Here is an 18,563-nt window from a genome sequence, read left to right on the forward strand (position 1 = left end):
TTACTTGTCTGCAAAACATTATAGAGAGTTAGATGAAAACATGGAAAAGTGGGATTAAACAAATGCTTGCGTACAAAAAGCTAATTTTACATTATTGCATATATATATATATATATATATTTTATATTTTTTTTCTAATATGCAAGTGCAATTTTTTTTAAATAATATAATACATTCAAGTTGAACTGTAAGAAATTGTATTGACAGTTACAGTAGTAACTCTATTTAATATATAAAAATATAGTTTTTATTTAGTATATAAAGTTGTTATATCATTAATTAATAAAGTATATAATTAAATTAGTTATAAATTAAAATTGTATATAAAGTTGTTTATATCGGGGATATTTCAGTATCGTGATCTGTGGCAGAATAATCCCCAAGTCCTGGAAACTTCCAGGCAGTGGCCCGTGAAAAACTAAAAAGAAACGTCACAGAAAGGGACCAACTCGAAAGTTATAACTCGCAGCCACCCCCAAACATCTACATGTTTTGTTTATTTTTTAATTTGAAATTTTTAAAATCTATTTGGCACTTTAGCAATTGTAGTCAGGATACGAAACAGATCAGGATACGAAAATATCCCCTTTTATATCAATTCTTTGATTCAAGTATTCGTAGCCAAAGTGTACATATTATTAGAAACTTTAATTTTGCGTAGTCAATTAGCTACTTCTTACCTTAAGATAGGAAAAGTTTCGCTATTTTTTTAATTTTCTGTGATTACCCTTCTCTTTACACTTAATCCTGATTATTGGATTTTCAAGCATGTTCCATAATTCAATAAGGGGCCGTTCAAAAAGTATGTACACCCGAAGGGGTGAGGGGATTTGCTATTTTGTATGATGGGGAGGGGGGGAAGTTTTATACAAAGTACGTACATTATAAGCATACACCAAATTTAAATTTGACTTTTTCCTACACATGTATTATACATATGTTTGCTCTTGTATTTTTTTTCACACGGCGACCACTTGTTAGAATGAGTAAACCAGTTCTCAAAAAAAGTTGTCTCTCAAAAAATAAGAAATAAAGCAGAATAAAAAATTAAAGGGTTAGAGCAATATAATGTACGTACTCTAGGGGGGGGGGTAAGGCCTTATGTACGGTAATGTACGAAAAAGGGGGATGGGGTTAAAATTTCTCCATTTTTGTGTACGTACTTTTTGAACGGCCCCTAAGCAGGTTCCTAGGAAATTGATACTCTTATACGAAAAGATATTTTAGTATTAAAAAATGCACTGATAAACATATTTTTTTAAATAATTTTTAAAAAAACATACACATACCTTTTAAAGTAAATTTGATTTTTATTGAATAATAAATAACTTTTGAAGCATTAAAATTTAACATAGATTTAATGGTGTTTAAGAAAGAGCATTTTTTGTGCTTAAAATTAAACACCAAATTTTTTGTTATCTTGGTGAAACTGTGCAATCATAATTTTAAAATGTTACTACTAAAAGTTAGACAAAAAAAGGTTTCATTAGTAAGAATTCAGTTAAACTTGTAACCAAAGAATAATAAAGCAAAAATGTCAGAATGATGACCCAAGCAATTTAATTGATGGCTAATGGATATTTTTTTAAATAATTAATTCAATTATTCTTAACGAAAAGTTTCATTGCAAGTAGCAATTCATCAAAAAAAGTGGAAAAATTAAAATTTCAAAACATAATAAAAATATCCTAGAGACTACAAAAATTAAATGAATGGTGGCTAATGATAATTTTTTAATAATTTATTTAAGTTTTAATATTGTTAGTAACACGGTAACAATGAGAGCCAATATCGATAGGACTCTGTTCCAATCTGCATAAAATGCAAAACGAAAATGAGCAGTATCTGTCTCTGCTTTAGCTATCCCTCACTTGGGATTTCAAACACCAAATTTTGCTGCAGCTCATAAAAAATAGAAGCCGTTTTCGACGGAACACTGTCTTGAGAAACTGGTATTATTTAGCCTTTTGCCCCAGATGTCCTAAAGAAGTGCTCATGCCTGACAAACCCTCATGGATGTTTAAGATGAGCAGGAATTGTGTAATTTGCTCTTCTAGCTATTTGCTTTTCCTGTTTTCAATTTTTTGCTTTGTTCTTAACTTCGTGGAATTTTGGAATATATTTTTTCTGTTATTGTTTTTTTTATTTCAGTTAATTGTTAAATAAATTAGGGTAATTCTCCATTTTTCCGGAGCAGGCGATAAAGTCACTAATTGAAACTTAATGAGTGCAAGTAAATTCAACTGTTTTTTTATTATTTATAAGTGACTTTAAAAAAACAGAAAAACAAATAATAGATAAATTAGCCAAAATGAAAAAGTACCTAGATTAATTTAAAGTTATTTCCGTCCTTTGCTCCATATTCTTCCAAATCACATGTTTAGTGTTTGTGCAAATCTTAGTTATCATAGCCTAGTTTACTTCTGTATTGTAATGACAAGATTAAACTGGTCAGGTAGAAACATAGTATTGAGACTAGCATATACCATTTCATGAAATATGACTCAATATACTAACATTTATATGTATTTTTGTTGTATCTATAGGCAGGATATGTCAGTAGATAAATGTATGTAGATTGAATTGACTCTTTGGTTGTGACTTAAAGTCTTTGAACATATAGTGAAGTCAATTAATTAGGTACAAAAGGTATTAACACTTAAATTTATTATAAATATGAAAGTAAGCAGGTACATTTAGGATGATTCTGGCAGATTTTAATTTCAACTATTAAGTGGTAGATAAAATTTAAAAAAAAAAATAAAAAAGCTTAATAGTACTTGAAACTAATTTATTAGAAAATTATATCTTTATTATAATTTCTTAACTTTAATTTCTTGATATTTCTTAATGACCCCTTATTTTAATAGTTTTTTTTTTTTTTTTTTAACTTTACGACTAATATTTTTTTCTATGAACAAACTTGATTGTTTATAAATTAAATTTAAATCTCTGTTTTCACAATTTCCATAAAATTTTAGAAGTAGACCATGAATTCTTTTTATGTGAATTACTGGTATGCAATAAATTGTTTTGCATGAAATTTCTAGCTGTTATATTGGATAACTATTAAATGTGCTCCTAAACTGGTTGTCTGAGTTATGGTTCTTTATGGCTGTACTCAAGGGGTCATGTCTACTTAGGGTCCGATCAAAATTTCTTTTGAAAAATGTAGTTTTTGTTAATAAGTTTTTTGAAATTTTTTTTATTTAATTAAAACAGCAACTTTGTATGAATTATTTGTATGTATTATTTGCTGAATTCAAAAATTCTACAATTACAAAAATTACAATTTTGGAACAGCAATAAAAAATACAGCTTATTAAAAAAATAATAATATTGCTTTAATATATAAATTATAACCTGATAACAGATAGCCTGATATAATTTAGTAAATATAGCAGATTTGATGTTATATATTTGCTGAAAATATTTTATTTTTGGCTTACATTCCTTGTTTTTATGTACTAGTACTTTTTGAACATGGAAAGGCTGTCATTTTAAATTAAAATTACTTATAATGGTTTTTAATTTTTGAGGTAATTTTGGGTTGCTAATAATTTTCATACTTTGAACTTTTCTTTTAACAATCAATTGAAATAATCATTGATGATATTAAACATAACTTTCAAGACATCTAAAAATGTATAGTAACAATTTGAACACATAGGTGAACTTATTTATTGCAGAAAGTGAATAAAGAGTGTATTTAAAACTATTTTATTTCAAAAAGGCAACTTAAATCTCTACCATTTTTCTTTATTCATAAAATGCAAAAGATTTGTAGACTTTCAATCTTACCTTATTATATAGAATCTGTTGCAATAATTATGTTTTAACTATATTAAAGCATTGACAATATTAAATCTATATAGAAGGGTAAGTTTTGACTCTTGCTTAATTATAACGTTTTGTAACATTTAAATTCAAGGTTAACACAGATCATTATACTAAAAAAATAATAACGAATAGATTAGTTGAGATATGTACGCTTACTCAATAAAGATCTAAGTCTATGTCAAGGCTTTTTAAATAGAGGTATTTTTATTTTTTGAAATAATATGGCTTGTAATTTTCTCATCATTCTGTCCATTCATTTTTACTTTAAGATTTAAAAAAAAAAAGATATTTTAATAAAAAGAATTGTCCACAATCAAGAAATAATTATGCTCCTTACATAAGCTTTCTTTCTTGTACATTGTACAGTTTTGTGCATTTTTTTAAGAAAGTAATCACTCATGTATAATTTAAAAGTATGTTTGACACTCAAAATTTTTCAATTTCAGTTTTGAGCTGCTCCTCTTAATAATACTACATCTGATGCCATAAAATTGACTCTCCTTTTTGTACTCAAAGCATTCTCTGATGTTCAAGTTGGTATTGAGCAGAGGTAAATTTTTACATAAATTTATTTAAAATAGAGAAAATATTTAATATTGTTTTGTCTTGTATTATGATTTATCTTAGACTAAAAATATAAAAGGATATTTTATTGTAAATGATAGTTTTTTACCAATACCTTAGTTTTCTTTTAATTATCTTTTGTAATTTTATATTTATCATTTCTATGTAATTTGCTAATAATATTTTATTTTGTTATTAAAATTAAGTTATCAAAACAAATTACTTGTTTGTAATTTGCTTTGAGGAAGCAGAATAGTATCTTCTGAATGGTGATGTTAATAATGAAAAAAGAAAAAAAAAATGTGGATTATGTTACAGTTTGGGTAAAACACCTCAAACAACAATTTTGTGGTTATGCATCAGTTGATAAAAATATTGAAACTTGCTGGATCAAAAAGTAGTTGCAATATAATACCAATGAAGAGTGAACACAAACAATTAGAGCAAACATTTGCAGAAGGCCTGAAAATCTTTAAACCAATCAGGAGCTTTTTATATTCACAGGAATTTTCAGAAAATGAACTACAATCTGTAACAGCTCTTGAAAATTTATTGTTTGCCTAAAGAAAACCAAAATTTCCAAATACAGTGAAACTTCCTGCTATGGACACTTCTTCAAAACAGACGCCTCTCAATACAGACATATTTTTAATTCCCAGGGAATCTTCTATGAAGAAACCGTTATGTACATACTCCACAAAGCGGACACTCCCATAACCGGACGCGGACAGTCATTTTGGCCCTGAAATGTTATTTCTATCTCCTCAAAACGGACACTACTTTTTCTAAATTTGAAAAAAAAGGAGAAAAAAAACTTTCTGCTTTAAATTGCAAGGAAAAAAGCGCAACTTTTCACCATTTTTAAAGCATGTAAATTTTTTTTGCCTTATCCATAACTAAAAATATTGTTAAACTATTTCACTATGGAAGAAGCAATTTTTCTCCTGTCACTTTGCCTTACCTTTGTAAAGAAAGGAGAGAAAATGATACTGCTGTTGTGAAATAATTCGGACAGCGAGATCTTTTGATCTTTTCATCTGGACCACACAAGTTAGGAGACCCCTCAAGTTGAAATAACATCTTGAACGCTCTCAATGCTTCTTCCCCATTGAAAATTTCTTTCATTTTCTTATCAATTTGAAGACTGTATTTAACCGAGCTGGGGTAAAAAAGAGAACAGAAGTATAATCTTTGAGTTGTTCATATAAACGAAACATTTATTCAGACAATTGATAGCTGTTCAATTGTGAATAATCAACTCCATAGGTCCTCATGCCTTACAGGTAGGCATAGCTTTTTTCCTCTGTGAATCATGTGAGGTTTACTTTCAAAAAAGTATTAACCACGTTCCCTATCAAATGATAGGTAGGTGTAAGAGGATGTAAACCTAATAATTGAAAACAACTGAGGATTGAAAGCTCCTATTCAGTATCATATGTTTAACTGAAGTATCTATGCTAATAGGGAAATTATATTCATTTATCTGTAACTACATCTGGAATTATATATTCTCCCTCAAACCAGACTCAACATTCTTTTCTTTTTGAGTACCGGAGACTTGCAGAGATCTTTGAGGTCTCCAACTCCAAACTTTGTATCTACAGACTGCCTGTTTTTACAAGCTTTCTGAGAAATGCCACTGCTGGATTTAACTTGGTACAGCCTGTCCGGAAATTGGACTTCCACCAGACTCAGTTGTATCCTATTGCTCTGGCCACTATACACGAGTGATACCCTCGCCTGGAATGGCTGCAGGTTTTTACTGATGGATCCTCCACTTTTTCAACTGGTAAAGCTGGAGCCAGTGCTTATTCCAAATATTTCAGCCTTAGAGAACCTCTTGACACTTGGGCAGATAATTTTGATGGAAAAATGTTTGCAATCCTTATGGCTATTACAGCTGTTGGTGAACCATCTGAACAAAACATAGTTATCTTTGTCGATTCTCAGGCTGCAATTCAGACCATTTCTGAATATAATTTATACCGCTCTGAACTTGAATTTGAGTATAAACAACGCATCAGATCTCTCCTTTGTTCTGAAAGAGATGTAGTCCTCCAGTGGATCCCTGGCCATTGTGGCATCTGCGGAAATGAACGGGCTAACATGTTGGCTAGAGAGGCTTCAGCATTGCATTAACCCTCTCACTCAGTTCCTCTTAGAAATGCAAGGTGGCATCTTAAGAGCAAATTCAGACACAGAACAATATCTGCTCTTGAGGACTTAGCTGATGGAAAATCCTGAGCTAGCCTTCTTGATGGCCAGCAGCGCTCTCGTCTTTCCCTCCTTCCCAGGACCGAGGGAGTTGCTTGCCTTAGAATAATTACTGGACATGACTACTTGCAGGCTCATCTATTTAAGATTAACCTAGTCAATTCACCTCTTTGTGTACTCTGTAACACTTCGCCTATGACTGGGGAGCATCTTTTTGATTGCCCCTCTCTTCTCGTCATTAATTCCTGTGAGGACTTTCGTGCTCTCTCACCTTCTGGAGCTACTTCACTGTTATATTGTACTGCAAGACGCCTTATGTCTGAGGACGATGGCGGGCGTAATTTAAAAAAAAAAAACATCTGGAATTATGTTTTTATATCAAACTTCTTTATATATTCTTTTTTATCTTTCTTAAAGTTTAAAAAAATATCCTTATAGATAGTTATTGTAGATTATTTAATTATTTCTACATCTTCCAAAATATTTTTTAAATAATTTACGGTGTTAAACTTTGTTATTATGGTACCCCTCCCATAAATGAACAATCTCGGTCCCAAGAATGTCCGCATAACAGAGGTTTTACTGTATTGTAAATATGTTGATGCACTTATTTATCCTTTACTTCGTGCCGTAAATATTTTTGCATAAATATTTCGAATAATTTTTTTAATTAAATGTTTTATATGTATTACGAATGTATTAATTTTCATGAATTTCGAAAATATTCTAGGTTAACTCTCATTCGTCATTTTCCTGCACCATTGATTTGTTATGAATAGTCCCTTAAAAAAAGGATCAAATTGTAGATCGTTTGAATTGTAGCTTATAAAAATTACTATATTAAATGAATTTCAAATTTTTCTTATAAATTATAACTTAATAACAGAGGTTTCTAAAAACTTTTAGCTGCCACCTCACTGTGTATTTTAAGAAAAACTTGATTCTATTTTATGCTTAAAACTCTGATCTTGACTGTTATTTTTTATTATGTAATCAGTGTTTAAGGAGAAAAAATCTAAAATCAAGACAAACTTTATGGTTTTTGCTTATAGGTTTTTATTGTTTTTACACTTTTACAAAAATCGTGAATGTAATAAAAGCTTTCCTATACTTGTTACTCTATAATATTCAAAATATAGAACAGAAATTTTTCTGAAAGAGGTTTAAATTTCATTATTTTACCAGTAATTCACTAGTTAGTTTTTTATACACATAGCTGAATGTATCAACAGGTTATATAAAAATCTTTTAACCTAACTTCTTTTATATAAAAAGTTTCTTTTTTCTCCCTTGAAACCATTTTTTGATGTTAAATTGTCTCCATGCATATTTTTATGTAGTTTTTAGTTCATAGTTATCAGAAATAGAATGCTAATTTTGAGTATTTGTCATTGTTCTCAATTGTTTTCTTTTTATTTAGCGATGGAAACATAAGGATTCGAACCCGCAACTGCTGCTCCTTCATCATTTTTGTATACCTGCTGTTTCAGCTATGTGAAAAGTAATTCTTTTTTTTTTCTTCTGCTAAACGAAATATGCTGTCAGTAATGAAAAAGAAGTCAGTAATGAGAAAGTTTCTTTGTATTTCTTTTAACTTTTAATCAATATTATTACTTTCATACCAAAAATTGTATTAAAAATGTTACACATTATCTTTAGTTTCTCAAACTGAAAGTATACCTGATTCATGAGAAAATGTCACATTTATTAGTAATAAATATGATTTATGAATTTTTTTCCAAATAGTAAATATTGTGTTAAAAATTTTGATTTTCATGAAATACACTTTGAGACACTCTTTAAATATGTTTCATGAAATAACTAGTTTTTCTCTTGATTCAAACCATAAAAAATATCACTGTTCCCTTCAGTATTTTTTATTATTTGTTAAATAAATTCTTTCAAAATAAATTTCGACCTTGCTGAAATGTTTATTAGTTGACCCTTTTAAACATTGATATCTGAATAATTTTAAATAATATTCTTTTTGATTAACTTATTACTTATTAACTAAATTTCATTTTACCTGTTGAAAAATTTTTCATATTTCACTTTAATTATTTTTTCTAAGGAAAATTATTAACCTTACTGTTTTATTATTTTTAAACTTTTTTGTTGTTGTTGTTAATTTACGTCGCACTAGAGCTGCACAATGGGCTATTGGCAACGGTCTGGGAAACATCCCGGAGGATGATCTGAAGACATGCCATCACAATTTTGATCCTCTGCGGAGAGGATGGCAACCCCGCTTCGGTACTTTTTTAGCATTTTAAAAATAGGAATTAAAAAAAATTTATAGTTCTTTCTTATTCCACATTTTTACAGCCTGTTGCAGGCCAAGGTTCTCTCCTTAAGTTCTTTTATTCGGAATGATCTACTGTTACCAATGGTTGACCCTAATTTTATGTGACATTTTCTCAACTGTATCAAGCCACCTCATGTTTGGTCTACCCCTTTTGCCATTTTTTTTATCTTTGGGTTTAAACCATTGTAGCTGTAGATATGTCCAAGTCATCTTAATTGATATACCTTTTTAGTTTTCACAATATTTGGTTACTTTACTCCAGGCATTACTTTTTTGACAGTGCCAAATATTTTCTTTTCTCTCAGAACTTGTTTTCCTTTGTTTTGATCGTAGTCCAAAATGTGCGTCCACACATAATTATTTGTTTTACTAAACTTTTATATTTATAAGTCTTTAATTTATGCTTAAGAGTTTTAATTTAAAGTGATTTCTTAATCCGTATTAAAATTTGTTCGATATATTAATTCAATTATTCTAATATTTAAACTGTTATACTGAGTCTTTAATAACTCTTTCCAATGACATGGAATCTCACTCGTATAGATATTCGTATGAGTTTTACTTTGCCTAGTTTTACCTTGCTTTTAAATCTATTAAGAGTCATCTTTGTAAGATTTATCTAGTTACGTGTGTATTTCTAAATCGAGTATTGCATGATATAATTTTGTTCTTTCTATGCCATCATATGCTGTCTTAAAGACAAAAAATATATGGTATGTATAAATATTAATTTCGTTTCTTTTTCCCAGATGTGTATGATTGTGCATCTGGTCTTGATATTTCTTTTTCTAATCCGCATTGATAATTTTTGATGACTTTTGCAATGTATGGTAATAATCTTTTGTATAAAATGTTTGGTAGGATCTTAAATGCTTTGTTTAAAGGGGTGATTACTCTGTAGTTGTTACACTCTTAAATTTGTCTTTTTTTTATGTCTTGAACACATGGCCCTATACTCCCATTCATTGGGCATTTATTTCAGTGTCTTGACACAGACTTTAATTGTTTGTGTTCTATATATAAACAAACATAATTTTTAGTTTTTTACTCTCCAATGATAATAGAAGAGCTGTAACTGTTATGATAACAGAACCACATATGAAATGAAAAACCGCTTAAATGTTAAATTTATCTTTTTACTATAAAAAAATTTATTTTTGAGGACAATTTAAATTTTTTTTATAAAACACTTGCATCACATTCATTATTTCAAATGTGTCGTATATCATATCCTAGATTTAATTTGAAGTGTTCACCATGGTTGTGCAACAAATTTTGCATAAAATTTTATTTTTAAGAAATTCTTGTTTGTCTAGCTCTTAATGAGGGTAAAATATACCTTCCAGATCTAGTATTAAAACTAGTTTATTGTTTCTCGTTATTATATTCTGGATAATGAATCCTGGCTATCATAGATTATCGTATATCACATCTCAATGTTGCAATTTTCATCTCATTGGTTTTAAAATAAGTAGAAAGAATTTTGTGGGTTTCCTCTGCTGTAAATTGAATTGTTTGCTCATGGAAATGCACTGTTCTGTTATTGCATATGGAAAACAATTCAGATACCTGAGCACATTCATGTATAATATACATAGATCTTTCTCTTTTGTTACACCAAATTCCTTCTTTCTCTATCCAAAATGATAGCAACTATTGTAATCAATAGCAAAGCTACATAGTCAGTTTTTAATGGTTTACATTTTGTAATTAATAGAGGATTTAAGTTATTTTCATATCAAGACAATGGACTTATTTTATGACCATTGCATCAAAGAATTTTTTAAACCATATATAAAAACCAGTGCTTTAAAGTTGCTTTTAAATTACATTTACAGTTTTCTTTTGAAATGAAATCAATATTGTTTATTCTGTTAGTCTTTATATTATGTAATCAATTATTCTTTTACTCAAAAGAAAAATAATGATTGAGAATAATATAAAAATTTATTTAAAAAATTTATTTTACAAGAACTAAACAATAAAAACTATGTATATTTATTTCTTTTAAAAATAATTTTGATTTTAAATCATGAAATCTAATTTCATTGCAAATATCATGTTAGTGGTATGCAAAGAATAATATTTAGCTGTTACTTAAAATTTGATTATAAATATCTTTCCCCTTTACTTTGATTTGTTACCTACTTGAAAGATGTTATGATTTATATACTTTTTGCTGTAATTGTTTAAAAATGACAAGTAATCATTTTTTTAAAATTGGATTTTGAAAGCTCTAAACATCCTCTTTGCTATATTCTATGAATTCAAGTTTTGTTATGTGTGCTTTGGGCACAGTAAAAAATATGATGCACAATTCATAAAAAACACCAAGGTCTATTTGAAACTTTTGTTTATAAATTATTGACTAATTGAAATAAAATGATATAACTGAAATGTGTGTATGCCTTGGACATAATGTTCTGACTGGGCACACGATCCATAAAGGCCAGTAAAGGTTTATTTGAAGTTCTGTTCTATAAATTATTGAATTATATTTGAAATATTACATTACCACAACACCCGACCATGTAGTGAGGAACAGAAAAATGTCAAGTTCCTTATCAGAACCAAACTGGTCACCAACACTAATTAAAAATATTTATGATTCCTTGATTTTAGTGTTTTGATTTAAAAATTTGTATTACATAAATGATTTACTCAATTATTTAAATATTACTTCTCAAAGTTTATTTTTCCTTGAAATTATTAAAAAAAAATCATTAATATATGATTGTAAAGTTATAACTCTCTAATAATCAGTTTTATCTTTACCATTAAAAGATAAAATTAGTGGCACAGTAGTGACACGTTTGCAAGTGACAATAAGATATGGAAAAATAATATTTTGACTTGATATAGTTATGTTCTAGAAACATATAATGTGTTTTTTTTTCCTTTAAAAAATATCCTTATAGGATTATTAATGGTAAAATAAAAATAATTTATGACATTACAATAAAAAAAGCAAGATGGGAACTGTAGTGAATTCATTTCTATGTGATTTAATATGTGGCTTTTAATATTCAATTCGATAATATTTACAGTAACAGACGATAACACAGAATAAACTAGGACATCGCTTTTCTAATGATTAATGAGGACAGCAGTGATGTGCAATACAAGTATTTTAACTTTTAAGCTGATTTGGGTTAAAAATTCTTGAATCTATAGTCAAAAATTTGCAATATTTCACTTGTACAGAAAGAATGATGGAATCATACAATCATTCATTCCTATGTGATTTAACATGCGGGTTTTTAATGTTCAATCTGATAATATTAATTCTAACAGACGAAAACAAAAAATAAACTAGGGCAGCACTTTTCTAATGACTTATACAAATATGAGAAAGTTATTAAAAGCTGCAATAAACATTTCTAGAAAACTTAACATTTAGCAACCAAAGTTTTCACAATAATTAACATATTTAGTGCTTAGTTGGAAATTTACTTTAATTATCTGACTCTAAGTTTGGGAAACAGAAGTGAAACTTTACTCAATGAAATGTAATACCTTTTGAATATGCAATTGAAAGAAAAATATGAAAACTTTTTTTATGAGGAAAAGAGATTAAATAAAATAAAAAGGCACCAATCAAAACACTTTGAAAAAGTGTTAATGAAAAAAGCCCATTTTTCCCTTTAAAAATTCACATATCATTAAAATATAATTAAGAAATTCATGTGCTTTTACATTCTTGCAATAAATTCTTATGGTTATATGGTCTATAAGTGAAAAACATTATTATATGATCCCTCCTAAATACAAATTACATAATTATAAAAACAGAATTTTTCATTTAATGAAGCTTCAAGCCTCAGATTTCTTTTTCCTTCATATTACTTAAAAAATTACTTGTGTTAACTTATCAGAACTGAATCCTTAGTTATATATTGAGTGTATATAAAATTATTGAATCTAAGTTTAGAAAATGTGCAACTCTTCTAACTGTCTATAATGTCTTGATTTCAGTTAGCCTTAAAAAATTGAAAAATAGCTTTGAAAAGTCTCTTGAAAAGCCTATATAATGTGGCCTAAAAATATAAATTCTGTAATTCAAGAAATATTATAAATATATAGAAATAGTAATACTTATAGTTTTAGTTTTATTTACTGAGTATTATTATTTTATTTCTTTAAAATCTATTTTTATTTTTGAACTAAAAGGGGGATTTAAGTAACTCCTCTCACAAAATTGTATTTGCTTATTTTTCAGCAAATACAAGAAGTAAAATTATGTCATTATATCTAAGTTTTAATTTAAATAAAATATTGTGTGAATGAATAAACTCTTTTTTTTAAAAATTATTTTATTTAAAAAAATATGATATAATTATAATATTAAATTAAATTTCTTAATATTTTATTTTATTAACTGTAAATATGAATTTTATATACCTTTTTTTGCATTATATATTGTATCATATTGCATTCTCTAACTAACAATTACAAATTTGTTACTATTGTATAGCATCATCATTTAATCACAAAGTGATGCAGAACAAAATTTTTGCCATAATATTATGTTAAAAATGTTTATACTAGCTTTATATCTTCTTACAAACCTTCTTTACTAATTAATAAAACTAAATTATTTTAAAATAATTTAGGTACCTAAAGGTAAAGTTCTGGTAGAAGTAATTGGGATTAATCTGCATTATTTTTATAATTATTTAAATACCTATTAAATGTTTGTTAGAAAACAATTAGATACTTTTATTTTAAAATCAACTCTATCAAGGGTTTTATTATTTTAAGATAAATACAGTTTCTTAAATATCCAATTTCTTTTCCCCTATGTTTTGTCAGACATAGTTTCTGTTTAACTTTGTTATTTAATGTTTGTAACAATGTAAGATTTTAACTTGATTTTGATGCTCTATCAATAGCATTAGTTAGATGCTCCATCAATTCTGCCCTTGTTGAAAATTCAAGATTCTGCCCTTGTGTGAATTACACCTCCAATTCTTATGACTTTTAAAGTTTAAAAAGTAAGACCTTTAAACTTGATTTTTATTTAAATATTTCATTAAAAATCTTGTTTTAAGGCAACAAATAAGTTTAATTGAATTTTAGTTAAGCTCTATGAAAGAAAGAATTTATAGTACATATCCTTATTTTACTGAGAAAATTGTTTTTGTGAATTATTTTCATTTCATGGATGTTTGTTCCCCCATATAAATAATCTTACACCCTGGTTACAAGTTCATTTATTTTAACCGACTGTTGTTCATAATTGAAATTGTTTTTTTGTATGGCCTTAAGCTTTCAAAATTTACAGGTATTGCCAATTTTTTGATCATTTAAAATTGTTATTATTGTTATCGTATTAAGAGCTAATTTCAAACCAATCAAAATTCTAATCAAAATTTAAGTTTATTTCTATACTGTGACCTATCACTATATTGTCTCAAAACCTGGTGAGCATTTTCGGTTTATGATGTGAATTTTTACGCATACTATGGCTCATTTGTAAACTGATTGTTACAACTGCATTTTGCCTCTCAAATTCTTTCCCATTTTTATTCTTACTCAGGTATCACAACACCAGAATACTGCATTGATCTCTCTTTCTTTCTCCTGTTATTTATTAATTATAATTTTTTGTGGCAGATATTTTTTATAGTTTTGTGATTTTTTCCCTATTTTGAGTATGTAATAGTTAAATTTGACTCAGTATGGCCAATTCAGATTATTATGCATTAAATTTCATCACAAACCAAGTGTCAAGTGGTTTTGGGGACTATCTTGTTTAATACAGCAGAGTTCAACTGTTCTTAATTCTCCTTTGTCATCATTTCTGTGATCAATATTACAGTTTTAGAAAGTTAACATGTAAAATAACTATACATTTTAGCTAATTTTTCACAGAATATTTTTACAATTTGTTTCAATTTGTACAAATGCATTATGATAACATTTTTGACAAAAAATTAATTATTTTTTTAAGCTTCATGATAAAATCCATCTATAAATGTCTTCATTTATATTATCTGAAATTTACAACAATGGCTCAGTGGTCAAACGAATTGAGCTATAATTATGAAGAACTGGGTTTGGAACTTGGTGACAACTTGAGGCCCACACACAGCTGCTGATCGATTGTTCGAAGATTGTGTGGGATTGTAATGCAAATATTGTGTGTCATGCTTACACCACATTATGCTTTTGGTCATAAACTCCACCACCCATTGACCCATAATAGGTTGTTGCAGAAATTCTTTAATTTAACAATAAAGTGTAGGGCATCTATTGTAGAATTTTTATTTATTACTTTGATTTTTGATTTCGTCATTAATTTGACATATTTCTTAATTTCAATTATTGATTTTTCAAATGAAAAAAAAAAACTGTTTGTTATTGCTCAAAAATATTTTAATGCTAATATTATATTTTTTTTTTTCATTTTCAGTTCTGTTATGAAGGTTCATTGAAATGGAGCTGTAAAGAATCTGTTACATAAAATTTAAAAAATGTCATAAGGAATACTGAAATCTGTGTTTACAAGGAACAGTTTTTAAAATAAAGTTTACATTTATAGTATGATTTACTTTTCATATGTTTGCATTTTAAAGGAACTGTAATATAATGTAATAAAAATAAACTGGGAAATTAATTACTCTTCAAGTTTATTTTTTTACAATGTCTGAAAACATATAAAAAAACATTTTTTTACCCTTTGCATATGAATATTTAATATGGTATTCTATATTTATAAAACTTTATTATTCTGTACCGTTATGTTAACTTCTATGTTAACCTTTGTTTATTCAGATAAACTCAATGTTAAATTATAATTTATAAGATATACGTGTTCATGTCTGGAATTGAGTGCGTATGCGATTTATAAATAAAAAATGTTCCTGAAAACTTTTTACAGAGCCTGGAAATTTTTTACAGAGATTTATACCTAATGTTTTTTACTTTTACTTGTTTTTCTTTCCTTTTAAGAATTAATTTTATAATATTTTCTTTTTCAGTGCAGGCTTTTATCAATGTTTGAAATTTGTCATCGATTTTATTATATGTAAATATAATAATAATTAATTTAATGTGTTGCATGTGATTTTTGCATCAGGTTGAAGATGAGAAAGTTACAAGTTTCCAGCTAATTAGCTTAAATTGTTTTTAAATTTTACTTGGATTATAAATGAAGTAAAAACTTTTCCTCTTATTATACCAAAAAAAATATATCTTCCAAATCTGATTCAAGATTTTTCTGGTAGTTTTAACTAAATTTATACCTATTTGTTTTTGCTAATAAAATTTTTTGTTAAAATGTAAGAAAAAATGCATTAAAATTTATATTGAAAACATTTATATAGATTACATATCATAATTTTTTTATTTTATTTATTTATTTTGTTAAATTTATTGCATACTGTATTTTAAGAATGTTGTACATAGAATATTGCTTGATTGCATAAAACTTCGTAAAAACAAATTATTTTTAATGGAAATTCATAGCTTACTCTTTTTTCCCCTTTCATATTTAATTGAATAATATTATTTCTTTTTTTACAAAAAATACTTTATGATATTTGGTATTTTTATTTGGAAGTAACTGTGGAATATGTAAAAATACGAAATATTTAATAAAATAATATTAATTTGCACCGTCGTTCCTTATAAATAAATATCTTTTTGAGCAATTATATAATTGAAGATTCCATTTTTATAAATTATTTGCATTATATTGTTATGTTCAAAATCAAGTTTTTTGATAAGTCTATTTGAGAACAAAATGTTATATAAAAGGTCAATAGATAGCGCAAATGTATAGTAAGGACTACATTGTTCAAGTTCACCCTGACGCCCTTTAGGTGAAGTAATTCATCTTCCCCGTCTAAATCTATGGGTTAAATATTAGGAAACAATTAATTACTAGCTCTGAGGGTTCGGGGCTCGAGCTGTTCAATATTTAAAAATTATATTTAATAAAAATGAATGCGCTTTTTTTTATTTATTTTCAAATATTGTAACTTAAATAAAACATTCTTTTTCTTAAAACTGTTTAATATTTTTCTTTTTAAGTACGTACAATAGCAGTAAAATGGAGAAATTCTTGCTCATGTACTGTACATATAAATGGACCCCTATCTCCCCTAAATATTAAACTATGATTTCCAAACTCGACCTGATATTATATTATAAGGTACTATACAGAAGACAGGGAAACTCTTGGATCAGTACCAACATAGGTATAATTTGTTTTGAGAACATGGAGGACTTTGTGACTTGACAGATTTAACGTGCATCAGTCACCATTTATTACACGGAGAGTCTTCGACCGGCGGGGATCGAATCTACGACCTCTTGGACATGGGCCCAGTGCCCTACCAACCAGGCTATCCCGGCCTCTATATTAAACTATAATATTCAAATCTCTTCTACCAAGCTATCTCTCCTAATCTTTTCCTATGTACTTTTTTTTCATTCACTTTGTCGTTAATCTAACTGGGGCACCTGAAGGTATATAATATTTAACTTAAGCGCAATAAAAATTAGGGTCAAAAAATATATGAAGTATATTATTTGGATTGAATATTTGTCCACTGTAGAGCATTTTTAACCGAAAGTTTGGTGATTCGAGTCGCCATTATTTTAGAGCCGTGGTGGCTCAAGGGATAGAGCATCAAAATGAGGTGAACTGATTTCGAATTCTAGCGATGGCTAACAGATACAACACCCGGCTCGCATGGACCACTGTGCTGCCGTAAGATATCCCCATGGTAGACGGATCACGGGTCCCCTTGCCGCCATGCTAGCCGTATTAGGTTTTCGTGGTTTTCTTCTCAATGCAAAGCAAATGCGGCTTAGTTTTATCATAAATTCCTCCACGAAGGTAAACTTCTCTTAATTCTGGATACAGGAGTTTCCTACTCTTCTGGATTGGGTTCAAAATTGCAAGACTACGGAGTTGAACATTATTAGCCGTAAACCCAAAAAAACGCAAATAAATTGTTAGGCCGGTTATTAATGAAGCTGATTTTGAACCGAATGCGTCAAAAAATCATGGAAAATACTTATTGCCGATATATTTGCTTTGAAAAATATTTCATGTAGAGATTATATATGAAGAACTGTCCCAAAAAAAAAAAAACAGAATACAAAAACAATAGTTCAATTTGGTACATGTACAAATAACGTCAAAATTCAACTAAGTAACCTTCGAGTTAATCGTGTTACTGGTTTAGATGATCTGATTTTTGAAGAAAAGAGAAGGATTTTCATCTAAATTCGAAGTGGATAACCCTTTGCAGCAACACGAGTACCTTGTTCTTTATTTGATAAAGTTTGATTTAATGAACCTGAATATTATTTTACAGAACTATTGAAAAAGAAACATGAATATATTAACTACAAAAGGCAAATTTTGCACTGTTATCATTTTTAAATTTATCCAAATGCAGCATAATAACATCGGTTTCTGAATGATTTAATATTAAATCCTGAATTTACCGGAAAGTCGCATAAAACATCTTTTAATTTCCCGGCGTTATAGTTTTTAATAGCAGAGAAAGAAAATATTTTTGGTTTGAGGTATACCGATGTTACCGTGAATAACCGAAATCAGGAACCGAGATAGCCTGGTTGGCAGGGCACTTGGCCCATGTCCAAGAGGTCGTGGGTTCGA

General features: G+C 28.1%; 1 long non-coding RNA gene across 5 annotated transcripts; it reads left to right on the top strand.

Moving 5' to 3' along the window:
• Positions 1–28: 28 nt before the first annotated feature.
• Positions 29–15,796, top strand: LOC147803224 (uncharacterized). Of its 5 annotated transcripts, XR_015428911.1 has the most exons (5): positions 59–187; positions 2,547–2,649; positions 4,287–4,390; positions 8,039–8,119; positions 15,339–15,796. It is a non-coding gene; the product is annotated as an uncharacterized LOC147803224 (long non-coding RNA). The 5 variants fall into 5 exon arrangements; XR_015428909.1 differs by having other exon boundaries at positions 29–187; positions 2,547–4,390; XR_015428910.1 differs by lacking the exon at positions 59–187 and having other exon boundaries at positions 200–2,640.
• Positions 15,797–18,563: the final 2,767 nt, after the last annotated feature.

The sequence above is a fragment of the Parasteatoda tepidariorum genome, chromosome 9, assembly GCF_982258835.1.
Source record: "Parasteatoda tepidariorum strain Cologne lab strain chromosome 9, Ptep-v5.0, whole genome shotgun sequence".
Classification (NCBI taxonomy): Eukaryota; Metazoa; Arthropoda; class Arachnida; order Araneae; family Theridiidae; genus Parasteatoda; species Parasteatoda tepidariorum.